This window comes from Phocoena sinus, chromosome 1 (genome assembly GCF_008692025.1).
Source record: "Phocoena sinus isolate mPhoSin1 chromosome 1, mPhoSin1.pri, whole genome shotgun sequence".
In the NCBI taxonomy this organism is placed as follows: Eukaryota; Metazoa; Chordata; class Mammalia; order Artiodactyla; family Phocoenidae; genus Phocoena; species Phocoena sinus.
In genome coordinates, this window is record NC_045763.1 from 93,626,886 (window position 1) to 93,640,016 (window position 13,131).

The following is a 13,131-nucleotide window of genomic DNA, read 5'->3' on the forward strand; positions in this document are numbered from 1 at the left end:
CCTCGTGGTGACCTTTTATCCACTTTTGATCCATGGTGACCAATTACCCATTTGTACACTTAGAGATATTCCTTAATGGTTTTATATGCAATATTATTACACTGTCCTTACAGTTATACTGTCAAAACTGTTATCCTTTTCTTTACCTTGCCAATTACTCAGTTCTAGTACGACTTTCTTTATGAAACTTTCCTGATGTCCTCTTCAGCAGAAATCTTTTCCTCTTTGAACAGCCTTTACTCTGTTTTATAGCCCATTGACTATATTACCTACCAGTGAACTTGCAGATTAGCACAACCCTTATGGATCATAAGTTTCCTGAGGCAGAGTAAGTCTGATTTTTCTTTGTACTCATTTCAAGGCCTAACACATAGTGTGTATTCAATTGTGTACAACATAGATTGATGAACAGAGATTTTCTATCCTAAATTTGTAAGCATGTTCTTCATTTAACAAATCATATTAGCTATCCAGACAAGAGCCCTTATCATTAATAAAAGAGGGCAGGAAAGGAGGAAGGGAGGGAGAGAGGAAGAAAGGAAGCAAAGTAGGAAAAAAGATCACCAGGAAAGACAATAGCTTTAGTTTTAGTAGTAAAGTTAACAGAGAGATATTAAGATTTCTATCTGAAAAATATTTTAGGAATATGTAGATTCATACTGGCACTTGCGCACATTACTGCACTCTTTAAAAATACAAGTTTCTAGTTATTTTGGCATATTAAAATTTAATTATATAATTCACCTATGAGCTACATAAAAAACTTAAATATGACACTGTTTTATTTTAAAAGATGGAACAAAGGAGATACTTTAATTAAAAATAATAAAAACTTATTCTCCCCAGAAAAATCTTTGTTTTTTAACCTTCTGCCGCTTAGATTCTAAGGATAAGCTCAGGAATATCGCACTGAACTATATGCTGCAGTATGACATGGTTTATGCTTAGGGACTTTAGATCGATAATAACTAAAGTGTAGTGTGACAGGGAAATATATGTTTAAATTCTATATGGAACTTTATTTTACTTCTATCATTTGGTTTTTAAATTCTTTTTAAGGGACTTCCCTGGTGGTGCAGTGGTTAAGAATCCACCTGCCAGTGCAGGGTACATGGTTTCAAGCCCTGGTCCCAGAAGATCCCACATGCCGCAGAGCAACTAAGCCTGTGCGCCACAACTACTGAGCCTGTGCTCTAGAGCCCGCGAGCCACAATTACTGAGCCTGCATGCCACAACTACTGAAGTCTGCCTAGAGCCCACATCTGCAACAAGCCAAGCCACTGCAATGAGAAGCCCGTGCAACACAATGAAAAGTAGGCCCCACTCACTGCAATTAAAGAAAGCCTGCATGCAGTAACAAAACCCCAACGCCACCAAAAATAAATAAATTAATTTTAAAAAATTAGTTCCTTTAAAAAAATAATTAAATTCTTTTTTATTCCCCTATCATTTCAACATACATAATGAACTTGACCAATATAAATAGATAGGGACATTAGAAATTTGAGTTGCTTTAAGTTATATGACACACTAGAGATGAGAAGAAAGAATTGAACAAATATAAATAATGAGCATAAGATTGGGATACAAAATTGTCCTTTGTATAAGAAAATTGGAGCGTGCAACTGGATATTTAAAATGTAAAATCGGGCTTCCCTGGTGGCGCAGTGGTTGAGAGTCTGCCTGCCGACGCAGGGGACACGGGTTCGTGCCCCGGTCCGGGAGGATCCCACGTGCCGCGGAGCGGCTGGGCCCGTGAGCCATGGCTGCTGAGCCTGCGCGTCCGGAACCTGTGCTCCGCAACGGGAGAGGCCACAGCAGTGAGAGGCCCGCGTACCGCCAAAAAAAAAAAAAAAAAAAAAATGTAAAATTATTTAGAGATATTAAATCATAGATACAATGTATATGAAGCTCTTATGTCTTCCCAGACTCCACCCTCCTCTCCAAAAAAAAGATGAGATTATAAACACTAGTTAGCACCTTCCACACCTTTCTTACATATTTTTCATTCATGAAAAAGCTTTATGTGCCCATGTTAGACATTCAGAACAAGCATTAAAATAATAGAAACAAAGCCAAACATAATGAACTCTGAGAAAAATATCAAACATATTAGAGTCCTGCAGTTAGGTATGACAAGTATTGCTTTTGCTTCTAAGACCCCACTAAATCAAAACAATGGGGCCAATGGTGCAGGATAATTTTCTCTGATAAGCTGCTGGAAGTATTATTTATGGTTGTTTATAAAATATGGTGTCACAATGGTACCATAGGCCATTGGTGTTTATAAAATATGGTGTCACATTGGCACCATGTCCTAGGCTGCCTAGGACCTCAGTGGTATTTATGGAATAGCTTATCTTTAGGTGCCCTCTGGTATACAAAATTCTTAAAGAAGGAATAGAAAGTATGTTCACCTATGTTTTCTAAAATCGCCCCTTATTTTTTACGACGTAATTAATCAACAGCTAAATGTGTGAAATTTTCACAAAGGAAACACATGCAAGTAAGCAACATGCAAATTTCTGTAAGGTTTTATTTCTGTTTATTTTTTGTTTGTTTTGCAGTTTCTCTCTATCAGGATAAGGATATTCCCTGCTGTTTCTAATTTCTTAAAAAACTAGAAAAACAAACTGCTGTTTTTGTGTATTTTTTCTTTTTACATTTTTGTCAAATGCTTTTTTTGCAACTACTGAGATGGTTTCCATCCTTAAAACTATAAATATTGTGAAATATATTGCTTTATGTTCTAATGTTAAAGTAAGCATGTGATCCTGAACGTAAACCCATTTGGTTAAGGTACAATATTATTCCTTTATATTATGAGATTTGATTTATAAAAATTCACTTAGTATTTTGACCTCTAGGTTTAAGATAAAGATTGGCTTGTATTTGTTTCTTGTAATGTCCTTATAAAATTTTGTTGCCGTTGTGATAATGGTCTCATAGAATGAGCTAAGAACTTTTCTCACATTTTCTATTTTCCCATAGAATTTCTGTAAAATTAGTGTTATTTCTTCCTTCAGTGTTTGGGAGAAATTATCAATGAGACCACTTAGGCCTGGAGACTTGACAAACTCCTTTGCCATACAGACTCAAATTCTTACCTTGATTGATATAAGAATAGCTAACTTGCTTCCTTTTGTTCGTATTTACATAGTAGAACTAATTTCTTCCTTTTATTGGCAACCTCACTGTGACCACGTATGCAATATATGTCTATCATAAATAAAATGTAATTAGTTTTACTAACCAATCTTACAATTTTGGACATTTAATTTTAGCATTTAATATGTTTTAACTTAATATAAATACTGTTATTTCTCCTTTTAAGCAACAATCTTATTATTTCCCTCCTTATGTTCTTTGTTGTCTTCATATGGATTAAACAAATACTTTTCTTTTTTCATTTTACCTTCTCTTAGCTTTCACTGTGTGTGTGTGTGTGTGTGTGTGTGTGTGTGTGTGCGTATGTAGGTGTCCTAGAAAGTACAACACACATCCTTGAGTTACTTTATTCTAATTTAAATTATGACCATTGCCACATCCAAAACAAGCTTCAGCCTTAGTAGACTTTATTGAATTAATGTACTTTCAGATTTTACATTTTTTCATGCATTTTTAACCTACATATATTTTAAATTTTATGATATTTTTCTTGTCTAGTTAACAGTTACTCAAATATATTTACTTTTTGTAATGCTCCTAATTACTTTTCACATTTCCCTGCTTTCTTTTTATTTTATTTTATTTTATTTATTTTTTTATACAGCAGGTTCATATTAATCATCCATTTTACACACATCAGTGTATACATATCAAACCCAGTCTCCCAATTCATCACACCCCCACCCCCACCCACCACTGCTTTCCCTCCTGATGTCCATATGTTTGCTCTCTACATCTGTGTCTCAATTTCTTCCGTGCAAACCCATTCATCTGTACCATTTTTCTAGGTTCCAAATATATGCATTAATATGCGATATATGATTTTCTCTTTCTGACTTACTTCACTCTGTATGACAGTCTCTAGATTCATCCACGTCTCTACAAATAAACCAATTTTGGTCCTTTTTATGGCTGAGTAATATTCCATTGTATATATGTACCACAACGTCTTTATCCGTTTGTCTGTCAATGGGCATTTAGGTTGCTTCCGTGACCTGTCTATTGTAAATAGTGCTGCAGTGAACATTGGGGTGCATGTGTCTTTCTGAATTCTGGGTTTCTCTGGGTGTATGCCCAGTAGTGGGATTGCTGGGTCATATGGTAATTCTATTTTTAGTTTTTTAAGGAACCTCCATACCATTCTCCATAGTGGCTGTATCAATTTACATTCCCACCAACAGTGCAGGAGGGTTCCCTTTTCTCCACACCCTCTCCAGCATTTGTTGTTTGTAGATTTTCTGATGATGCCCATTCTAAGTGGTGTGAGGTGATACCTCATTGTGGTTTTGATTTGCACTTCTCTAATAATTAGTGATGTTGAGCAACTTTTCATGTGCTTTCTTGGCCATCTGTATGTCCTCTTTGGAGAAATTTCTATTTAGGTCTTCTGCCCATTTTTGAATAGAGTTGTTTGTTTTTTTAATATTGAGCTGCATGAGCAGTTTATATATTTTGGAGATTAATCCTTTGTTAATTCATTTGCAAATATTTTCTCCCATTCTGAGGGTTGTCTTTTCATCTTGTTTGTAGTTTCCTTTGCATTGCAAAAGCTTTTAAGTTTCATTAGTTCCCATTTGTTTATTTTTGTTTTTATTTCCATTACTCTAGGAGGTGGTTCTAAAGAGATCTTGCTGTGATTTATGTCAGAGTGTTCTTCCTATGTTTTCCTCTGAGAGTTTTATAATGTCCATTCTTACATTTAGGTCTCTACTCCATTTTGAGTTTATTTTTGTGTATGGTATTAGGGAGTGTTCTAATTTCATTCTTTTACATGTAGCTGTCCAGTTTTCCCAGCACCATTTATTGAAGAGACTGTCTTTTCTCCACTGTATATCCTTGCCTCCTTTGTCATACATTAGTTGACCATATGTGCGTGGGTTTATCTCTAGGCTTTCTATCCTGTTCCACTGATATATATTTCTGTTTTTGTGCCAGTACCATATTGTCTTGATTACTGTAGCTTTGGAATCAGTCAGGGCGTCTGATTCCTGCAGCTCCATTTTTTTCCCCTCAACACTGCTTTGACTATTTGGGGTCTTTTGTGTCTCCACACAAATTTTAAGATTTTTTTGTTTTAGTTCTGTAAAAAATGCCATTAGTAATTTGATAGGGATTGCATTGAATCTGTAGACTGCTTTGGGTAGTATAGTCATTTTCACAATATTGATTCTTCTAATCCAAGAACATGGTATATCTCTTCATCTGTTGGTATCATCTTTAATTTCTTTCAACAGGGTTTTACAGTTTTCTGCATACAGGTCTTTTGTCTCCCTAGGTAGGTTTATTCCTAGGTATTTTATTTTTGTTGCAATGGTAAATGGAAGTGTTTCCCTAATTTCTCTTTCAGATTTTTCATCATTAGTGTATAGGAATGAGAGAGATTTCTGTGCATTAATTTTGTATCCTGCAACTTTACCAAATTCATTAATTAGCTCTAGTAGTTTTCTGGTGGCTTCTTTAGGATTCTCTATGTATAGTATAATGTCATCTTCAAACAGTGACAGTTTTACTTCTTCTTTTCCAATTTGTACTCCTTTTATTTCTTTTTCTTCTCTGATTGCCATGGCTAGGACTTCCAAAACTATGTTTAATAATAGTGGTGAGGGCTTCCCTGGTGGCACAGTGGTTGAGAGTCTGCCTGCCATTGCAGGGGACACGGGTTCGTGCCCCGGTCCGGGAAGATCCCACATGCCACGGAGCAGCTGGACCCGTGAGCCATGGCCACTGAGCCTGTGCGTCCGGAGCCGGTGCTCCGCAACAGGAGAGGCCACAACAGTGAGAGGCCCGTGTACCGCAAAAAAAAAAAAAAAAAAAATAGTGGCGAGAGTGGACATCCTTGTCTTGTTCCTGATCTTAGAGGAAATGCTTTCAAGTTTTCACCATTGAGGATGATGTTGGCTGTGGGTTTGTGGTATATGACCTTTATTATGTTGAGGCAGGTTCCCTCTATGCCCACTTTCTGGAGAGTTGTTATCATAAATGGGTGTTGAATTTTGTCAAAAGCTTTTTCTGCATCTATTCGAGGTGATCATATGGTTTTTACTCTTCAGTTTGTTAATATGGTGTATCACATTGATTGATTTGCATATACTGAAGAATCCTTGCATCCCTGGGATAAATCCCACTTGATCATGTTGTATGATCCTTTTAATGGTTGTTGGATTCTGTTTGTTAGTATTTTGTTGAGGATTTTTGCATCTATATTCATCAGTGATATTGGTCTGTAATTTTCTTTTTTTGTAGTACCTTTGTGGGTTTTCATATCAGGGTGATGGTGGCCTAATAAAGTGAGTTTGGGAGTGTTCCTTCCTCTGCAATTTTTTGGAAGAGTTTGAGAAGGATGGGTGTTAGCGCTCCTCTAAATGTTTGATAGAATTCACCTGTGAAGCCTTCTGGTCCTGGACTTTTGTTTGTTGGAAGATTTTTAATCACAATTTCAATTTTATTAATTGCTATTGGTCTGTTCCTATTTTCTGTTTCTTCCTGGTTCAGTCTCAGAGGGTTGTGCTTTTCTAAGAATTTGTCTATTTCTTCCAGGTTGTCCATTTTATTGGCATAGAGTTGCTTGTAGTAGTCTCTTAGGATGCTTTGTATTTCTGCAGTGTCTGTTGTAACTTCTTTTCATTTCTAATTTTATTGATTTGAGTCCTCTCCCTCTTCTTCTTGCTGAGTCTGGCTAATGGTTTATCAATTTTGTTTATCTTCTCAAAGAACCAGCTTTTAGTTTTATTGATCTTTTCTATTGTTTTCTTTGTCTCTATTTCATTTATTTCTGCTCTGATCTTTATGATTTCTTTCCTTCTGCTAACTTTGGGTTTTGTTCTTCTTTCTCTAGTTCCTTTAGATGTAAGGTTAGATGGTTTATTTGAGATTTTTCTTGTTTCTTGAGGTAGCCTTGTATAGCTATAAACTTTCCTCTTAGAACTGCTTTTGCTGAATCCCATAGGTTTTGGATTATCGTGTTTTCATTGTCATTTGTCTCTAGGTATTTTTTGATTTCCTCTTTGATTTCTTCAGTGATCTCTTGGTTATTTAGTAATGTCTTGTTTACATCCATGTGTTTGTGTTTATATTTTTTTTCTCTGTAATTGATTTCTAATCTCATAGCATTGTGGTCAGAAAAGATGCTTGATATGATTTCAGTTTTCTTAAATTTACTGAGGCTTGATTTGTGACCCAAGATGTGATCTATCCTGGAGAATGTTCCGTGTGCACTTGAGAAGAAAGTGTAATCTGCTGTTTTTGGATGGAATGTCCTATAAATATCAATTAAATCTATCTGGTCTATTGTGTCATTTAAAACGGTGTTTCCTTATTAATTTCCTGTTTGGATGATCTGTCCATTGGTGTAAGTGAGGTGTTAAAAGTCCCCCACTATTATTGTGTTACTGTCGATTTCCTCTTTTATAGCTGTTAGCAGCTGCCTTATGTATTGAGGTGCTCCTATGTTGGGTACATATATATTTATAGTTGTTATATCTTCTTCTTGGGTTGATCCCTTGATTGTTATGTAGTGTCCTTCCTTGTCTCTTGTAACATTCTTTATTTTAAAGTCTATTTTATCTGATATGAGTATAACTACTCTAGCTTTCTTTTGATTTCCATTTGCATGGAATATCTTTTTCCATCCCCTAACTTTCAGTCTGTATGTGTCCCTAGGTCTGAAGTGGGTCTCGTGTAGACAGCATATATATGAGTCTTGTTTTTGTATCCATTCAGCAAGACTGTGTCTTTTGGTTGGAGCATTTAACCCATTCACATTTAAGGTAATTATTATTATTTTTATTTGCAGTACGTGGGCCTCTCAGTGTTGTGGCCTCTCCTGTTGCGGAGCACAGGCTCTAGACGCGCAGGCTCAACGGCCATGGCTCACGGGCCTAGCCACTCCGTGGCACGTGGGATCTTCCCAGACCAGGGCATGAACCCATGTCCCATGCATCAGCAGGCGGACTCTCAACCACTGCGCCACCAGGGAAGCCCTAAGGTAATTATTGATATGTATGTTCCTATTACCATTTTCTTAATTGTTTTGGGTTTGTTTTTGTGGGTCCTTTTCTTTTCTTGTGTTTCCCACTTAGAGAAGTTCCTTTAGCATTTCTTATAGAGCTGGTTTGGTGCTGCATAATTCTCTTAGCTTTGCTTTTCTGTAAAGCTTTTGACTTCTCCATCGTTTCTGAATGAGATCGTTGCTGGGTAGAGTAATCTTGGTTGTACTTTCTTCCCTTTCATCACTTTAATTATATCATGCCACTCACTTCTGGCTTGTAGAGTTTCTGCTGAGAAATAAGCTGTTAACCTTATGGGAGTTCCCTTGTATGTTATTTGTTGTTTTTCCCTTGCTGCTTTCAGTAATTTTTCTTTGTCTTTAGTTTTTGCCAATTTGATTACTATGTGTTTCAGCATGTTTCTCCTTGGCTTTATCCTGCCCAGGACTCTCTGCACTTCCTGGACTTGGGTGGCTATTTCCTTTCCCATGTTAGGGAAGTTTTCAACTATAATCTCTTCAAATCTTTTCTCAGGTCCTTTCTATCTCTCTTTTCCTTCTGGGACCCCTCTAATGCGAATGTTGTTGTGTTTAATGTTGTCCCAGAGATCTCTTAGGCTGTCTTCATTTCTTTTCATTCTTTTTTGTTTATTTTGTTCTGCAGCAGTGAATTCTACCATTCTGTCTTCCAGGTCACTTATCCATTCTTCTGCCTCAGTTATTCTGCTATTGATTCCTTCTAGTGTATTTTTCATTTCAGTTATTGTGTTGTTCATCTCTGTTTGTTTGTTCTTGAATTCTTCTAGGTCTTTGTTAAACATCTCTTGCATCTTCTCCATCTTTGCCTCCATTCTTTTTCTGAGGTCTGGGATCCTTTTCACCATCATTATTCTGAATTCTTTTTCTGGAAGGTTGCCTATCTCCACTTCATTTAGTCATTTGTCTGGGGCTTTATCTTCTTCCTTCATCTGGTACACAGCCCTCTGACTTTTCATCTTTTCTATACTTCTGTGAATGTGCTTTTTGTTCCACTGGCTGCAGGATGGTAGTTCTTCTTGCTTATGCTGTCTGCCTTCTGGTAGATGAGGCTATATAGGAGGCTTGTGCAAGTTTCCTGATGGGAGTGGCTGGTGGTGGGTAGAGCTGGCTTTTGCTCAGGTGGGCAGAGCTCAGTAAAACTTTAATCCGCTTGAGTGCTGATGGGTGGGGCTGGGTTCCCTCCCTGTTGCTTGTTTGGCCTGAGGCAACCGAACACTGGAGCCCACCCAGGCTCTTTGATGGGTTATTAATGGTGGACTCTCGGAGAGCTCACACCAAGGAGTACTTCCCAAAACTTCTGCTGCCAGTTTCCTTGTCCTCATGGTGAGACACAGCCACCCCTGCCTCTGCAGGAGACCCTCCCACACTAGCAGGTAGGTCTGGTTCAGTCTCCTATGGGGTCACTGCTCCTTCCCCTGTGTCCCGATGAGCACACTACTTTGTGTGTGCCCTCCAAGAATGGAGTCTCTGTTTCCCCCAGTTTTGTCGAAATCCTGCAATCAAATTCCACTAGACTTCAAAGTCTGATTCTCTAGGAATTCCTCCTCCCATTGCTGGATCCCCAGAATGGGAAGCCTTATGTGGGGCTTAGAACCTTCCCTCCAATGGGTGGACTTCTGTGGTATAAGTGTTCTCCAGTTTGTGAGTCGCCCACCCAGTGGTTATGGGATTTGATTTTATTGTGATTGTGCCCCTCCTACCGTCTCATTGTGGCTTCTCCATTGTCTTTGGATGTGGGGTATCTTTTTTGGTGAGTTCCAGTGTCTTCCTGTTGATTATTGTTCAGCAGTTAGTTGTGATTCTGGTGTTCTTGAAAGAGAGAGTGAGAGCATGTCCTTCTACTCCACCATCTTGAACCAATCCAAAAAACTTCCCTGCTTTCTTTTGGAACTTTTTCTTCCTAGTTTCCCTTTAATGTGTTTGTGCGTGTGTGTATGTGTGTGTGTGTGTGTGTGTGTGTGTGTGTGTGTGTGTGTGTGTGACTATTGCTGTCAGTTTGCCTTAGTATATGTTTTCCCAGCAATGCATTTATTTTGCCTTCAGTTTTAAAAGAATATTTCAACTGGATATAGAACTCTTGATTGATATTTAAAATTTTATTTCAGTGCTTTAAAGATGTCTTATTTTTTTCTGGCTTATTTCGTTTTTACCAACAATTCATTGTCATCTTTTTGCTCCTTAGCATGTGTTCCCCACCCAACTCCTCTACCATGGATTCTTATAAGATAGTTTTTCCTTTGTTTTTTAAAAATTTATTAGGGTATGCTTAGGTGTGAGAAATTTTGTAATTGTAATTTCTAGAGTAAATACCCAAAAGTATGTAAAAGAATATATTCATAGTAAGTTGAAAAAATATATACAAATAGTAAATTATTCAATCACTTTAAAGGAAGATTAAAAAGAAGAGACAGTGATATTGAAAAAGGTAAAACTTATGGAATAGAAATAATGATATGGGCCTTGTCAACCCACATAAGTCAGTAATTATATTTAATATATATATATAATTTAAAAATGTAACTAAAAAACTAAGATTGTTAGAAAAGAGACATGTATACAATACCCAATATATGCTGTTCTCAAGAAACTTAACTGTAAAGTAAGGTAACAGAAAGTCTGAATGTAGAAATATAGAAAAAGATAAATCATGTAAGTGGTAACCAAAAGAAAGCTGTTGTTGTTATAGTAGTCAAAGTAGATTATTAGATTTAGTGGCAGGCATTGTTAGACAAAAACTGGAATGTTTCTTAATGATACAGTGGTGGTCCAGTGCAACAGGAATATTTAAATTGAAATCTGTAAACATACAAGAATAAAGTCCTGACGGTGGTGGAGTCGAAGGACGTACGCTCACTCCCTCTTGCGAGAGCACCGGAATCACAACTAACTGCTGAACAATAATCAACAGGAAGACACTGGAACTCACCAAAAAAGATACCCTACATCCAGAGACAAAGGAGAGGCCCCAATGAGACGGTAGGAGGGGTGCAATCACAATAAAATCAAATCCCATAACCGCTGGGTGGGCGATTCACGAAATGGGGAACACTTATACCACAGAAGTCCACCCACTGGAGAGAAGGTTCTGAGCCCCACATCAGGCTTCCCAACCCTGGGGTCTGGCAATGGGAGGAAGAATTCCTAGAGAATCAGACTTTGAAAGCTAGCAGGATTTGATTGCAGGACTTGGGAGAAACAGAGACTCCACTCTTGGAGGATACACATAAAGTAGTGTGCACATCAGGACCCAGGGGAAGGAGCAGTGACCCCAGGGGAGACTGAACCAGACCTACCTGCTAGTGTTGGAGGGTCTCCTGCAGAGGCAGAGTGTGGCTGTGACTCACTGAGGGGACAAGGACACTGGTAGCAGAAGTTCTGGGAAGTACTCCTTGCCGTGAGCCCTCCCAGCCTCTGCCATTAGCCCCAACAAAGAGCCGGGTAGGCTTCAGTGCTGGGTCACCTCAGGCCAAGCAACCAACCCTTCCCAGGGAGGGAACTCAGCCTCACCCATCAGCATAGAAGCTGATGTCTACCAATCATTTAAATTCTCTCATTTACTATGTTTTATATTTTGACTGTAATTTCCTTATGTGTTCCTTTTTTCCCTTTCATATTATCAGCTGGACTTTCTATATTCTTATTGATATAAAGAACACTTCTCTCCCTTTTTTATAAACATTTCTGAGCGAGATTTTTTATTTTATTTTATTTTTTCTGGCTGCACCATATGACATCTTACTTCCCCTACCAAGGATTGAACCCATGCCCCCTGCATTTGGAATGTGGCGTCTTAACCACTGGACCACCAGGGAAATCCCTTCTCCCTATTTTTAATCAATCTGAAATATATTCCAATTTCTTACTCAAATTTATCATCCCATAATTATTCTTGACGCTCACTACCTTTGTGTTCTTTTGGGCATTGGTTGCTGTACATTTGTATTATATTTTATATAGTTTTTTTGACGTTTGTTCCCTTGCATTGTGTAAGATTAACAGATATCTTTTCTTCAATTAAGATATTCATTTATTTATTTGATAATTAACTGTTTGGTTTTTGTTTTGTTTTGTAGAGGAGATGATATATTAGCTGATCTCTGAATCCCTTCCCTGGAGTAGAAAATGTATTAACTTTTCCATTTCATTTAAAGCTTGGTCAGATCTGAATCCAAACAGTCCCATTTGAAATTTCTCAACTGTCAGAAAATTATTCTTCTTTCCTGTAGTCTAAAAGTGTGCTAAAGTTTACCTCATGTCATGTATAATGTTTTGAGAAAGAAGCTTTTAACAGAAGCAGATTTATCATGCAGCTGTTGAAATTTATGTTTCAGGGCCCCTGGAACATACATGAAACACATCCAAAGCCCTCAAATGTGCTTTAAGATTATACTCACATGAGCATTTATATTTTTATAAAATTTTCAAAAGTAAGATATTTTAGCTGCAGTTGGTTAATGCGGCTTGATTTTTCTTCTCTGATTTCCTTTGCGTCACACATCCCCTTCTATTGCGTCATATAGAAGGGACTGCAGAAAGTTGGGGGTTTTACTAAAAGCTTATTACATTGGAGATACAGTTAGTTTGGTTATAGTAAAATTAATTTTGTGGTTCTCTGTCAGGTCTGTGTATAGTTAAATTATTACTAGCCATCCTTGTGTAAGAAAAATCTTCTAGAAATAATCTTATTGTCTACTGTGCTAAGCCCTCCAGAATAGTGACTATGGACAGTAACAAAGAATGATTGATGATTATCACCAAACCAAAGTAATTTTAAACTTAATATTCATATCTTTCTCTTTCTCTTCCTCTCTCTCTTTCTCCCCCACTCCCCCCACCTCTCTTTGTGACCTGGCTGTGTGGCCCTGGTTGCATCATATAATTTCCAGATTCTGTGAGTAACAAACTTTTTTTTCATCAGCTTCCTGATGGTGTTTTCCAAT